General features: G+C 42.9%; 1 pseudogene; it reads right to left on the bottom strand.

Annotated features, from left to right (window-relative positions):
- Positions 1–560: 560 nt before the first annotated feature.
- On the bottom strand, positions 561–3,221 carry LOC103745608 (annotated as a pseudogene).
- Between the last annotated feature and the right edge of the window lie 251 nt (positions 3,222–3,472).

The following is a 3,472-nucleotide window of genomic DNA, read 5'->3' as shown; positions in this document are numbered from 1 at the left end:
AGACTCCCTCAACCCAGGTGTGTCAAGTTGACACTAAAGCTATCCATCACACTTACTGTACCAGTTAGTTGGCCAGACAGACTAATGTCTTATGTGATCATCTTTGAATTTACGTGAATAGGTCTGTAATCTAGACCCAGGGGTGAACATAAGGAGATGGCTCATTCTATTAATGGTACAGTGTTCAACTTAAATCAGGACAACCCTGGCAATAGAGCTTTGATATTTTCTTACTTTCTTCACCCTCAACTGTCCCAAGTTACTGTAGCATAGCTCTTGTGAGTGTATCATTTTTCTAGTGATTCACACAATCAGTCAAAAAAATTGTGACCAATCGGCCAAATTTTGAACTGCCATTCCTAGTAAATTAATTCAAAGACTCCAAACATGAAACTGAACTCATTCTTGCTGAATGGGTAGATGGAACACAAAATCTTTGAAATTGTCCAAATCTGTGATGGACACGCAACATGACACCAAGCTTTCTAATCAACTTCTAGCTATTTTCTTTTTTAACCATCTTCGCTCTGTTTTTAAGTTTATCCAACACCCACTCCTGCTCAACCAAGAACTTTCTGCATTCGGTGTGGGGCAAGACTAGCTTTGTCTTCCCAGTCAGACTGGCTCTGGGATGCGGAGGTGTGTGAGGCAGAGATGCAAGGGGAAGAACATTCTAGAGACCACAAGTAGTGCATCAGGGGGAGGTGATACTTCCCACAGAAATACATAAACTTTAATATGTCTTACACAGCAGTCAAAGCAGACTCCCCCACACTTCGGGTTTGGGCAGTTGCTGGCTGAACTTAAGTATCTAAGAAGATTCCCAGGAAGATCTTAGGGAATGTAAGAAATACTTTCCATCTTAAGGGTCCTTGGAGCTAATTCCAGAAGAGTCGAAGGGTCATAGGTTAAATCTCTAACTAAATGAACAACTAATGGATTTCCTCGTAAACTCAACTCTTCCAAATGAATAAGGTTAAGAATCTCTCGAGGCAAGTATGTCAGCAAGTTATTGTGGGGACTGACGGAAGGAAGTGAATGCACCTGTGAAAGCTGAGGAGGCACATTTTGGATTTTTGTTGTCACATAACACCGAGTAATTCAATGGAGAAAGATTTGTTAATTCTGGTGGGATTTCTTTAATGAAGTTTCCTCCAAGGTATAAACATTCTAAACTCCGCAAGGTCTAGATCTTGGCGGTGATTCTCTGCAGGTGGTTGCCGCCCAGGCTGAGGGTCTGCAGGAGCGGGCAGCTCCAGCACTGATGCAGGCATCTCCTGGAAGCAGTTGTGGCTGAGGTTGAGCACCTGGAGGCTGAGGCAGAGCAGCGGCTCTGCCAGGCCATTGGGCAGTGCGCCAGGGCCGCCCGTCCGGTTGTTCCTGGTCAGCAGCATCCACAGGACTCTCAGTGCCTGCAGTTCGGGCCCCAGTGCGGTCAATGCTAGTTGCTGCTCACATCCAGCAGCTGCAGGTGCTGAAAGCCGCTGCTCAGTGCTGGCAACAACGACACCACGTCAGACCGCTGTGAGGCAGTGGCGGCAGCAGCAGCGCTTCCAGGTAGGTAGTTCCTCACCTCCCTGACTCCACTGTCTTGGTGGACACGCTGAGGTGGGACCAGTTCGGCCTCCCCTCCGCAGCCACTGCGACTGGCTATGGAACCTCCTTCATCATGGCCTCACCATTCTGTTTTTATAACTATAGCTCTGTAATATAGTTTGAGATCTGGTATGGTTATCCATCCACCTCCCCCTCCCCCCAAAGAAAGCTTTGGCTTCCTGGAGTGATTTCCCAATATTAATTCTTCCAATCCATGAGCATGAAAGATCCTTCCATCTCATGGTGTCTTCCACAATCTCAGTTCTTCAGATTTAAAATTTTCATTGTGGAGATCTTTCATGTCTTTGGTCAAGTTTATTCCTAAATTTTTTTCTTTTTTTGAGTCTTTGGTGAATGGAAGGGTTTCCATGTACTCTTTCTCTGATTGCTGGTTATTGGTATATAGTAAGGCTACTGATTTTGTTCTTGATTTTGTAACCTGGGACTTTGCCGAAAGTGTTAATCAGTTTGCCTCTCAGAACTTGAAGCTAAGACCCTATTGCTGAAGACAAGACATACTTTGGACATAGGATATGGAGCAATGGAGCTGAACTGGCCTGGAAGCCACCTCCCTGAAGGCAAGCTCTCATAGTTTTGGAGAGTTTTGTTTTGTTTTGTTTGCAAGCTGCCAACAGTACATATCAGTCAATGTTCCAACCCTGGTTTTAAGGCCCCAAAACTACAACAGTCATTGGCATAGCAAACTATATTGGGGCAGTAGTGACACTTTTATCTTGGGGGTAATCAACAGCTACCTAACTTGACTTAATGCCCACTCAGTGGGATGGAACTCATGTATGGTATTTTAAATATAGTCAAATACACATGACTGTAGAGATCATAGAACTTCGAAAAATCCCCAAAACTGTCACATCCCTAGACAAATGTGATTTCTTACTTTGTGCAAATTATGGATCCTTCCTGAGACATAGTCTTGCTGTGTATTGATTGCTAACATCAAACAGATAATCCTTCTCAAGAAGTCTTGAATTCAGGGATTATATATATTTCCCTGAATGCTCAGCTTCTGTTTATAGAGTTTATAGGAGTTCAAAGCTAAAACTTTGTCTTGAGGGGCCTTTGGACCTAATGTTTTAGTGAACGTTGGAGATTTAATGACTGGTGGGAGAGTTAAAATGTTCTCAGGATATTTTGCATTATAGGACGGGAAGGAATATTATTGCTTGAATCTATAATGTTCCCCAAATGCCGGTGTCAAAAACATGGTCCCCAGCTGATAAAACCATTGAGAAGTGAAGGATGCACCAAGAGATTGAGTGAGTCAGTGGAGAATGACTCTGAAGGGTAGATTTGAAGGGTAGATTTTGCCTTAGCACCTGGCCCATTCTGTCTTGCTTTTTTTTTTTTTCTTCTTTTTGTCTTTTTGAGACAGTGTAACCACAGCTGACATGGAATTGGCTATGTAGACCAGGCTGGCCTCAATCTCAGGAAGATCTGCCTGTCTCTGCCTCTGGGATTAAAAGAGTGGGCCCCCACACCAGATGTTGCTCTCATTCTTACACTCTCTTGCTTTTATTCATTGAATTGAACTCCTCTGAACCACGTTTTTATCATCAAGTTATATATACCTCACCACAGGCCACAGAAGAATGTTTCCAAGTCATGATGGGCAGAGACCTGTGAATTCATGAGACCAAGAATCATTTTCTCCTTTAAGCAGTTTTCTCTCTTTCTGTCTCTCTCTCTTTCTCTGTGTCTCTGTCTCTATGTCTTTCTGTCTCTGTCTCATTCACTTTGTGTGTTTGATTCAATGCTAAAATACAGGATTTTATAGATACAATTGATAGATAATAATAACCTATATTATCTGGTCTATAATCTTAGGGAAAAAGCATTATTTCTTTAAAATTCACAG

Source organism: Nannospalax galili, unplaced genomic scaffold (genome assembly GCF_000622305.1).
Source record: "Nannospalax galili isolate Female #2095 unplaced genomic scaffold, S.galili_v1.0 scaffold564, whole genome shotgun sequence".
Taxonomy (NCBI): Eukaryota; Metazoa; Chordata; class Mammalia; order Rodentia; family Spalacidae; genus Nannospalax; species Nannospalax galili.
The sequence above is the reverse complement of the archived record's forward strand: the minus strand, read 5'-3'. Positions and strand labels throughout refer to the sequence as shown.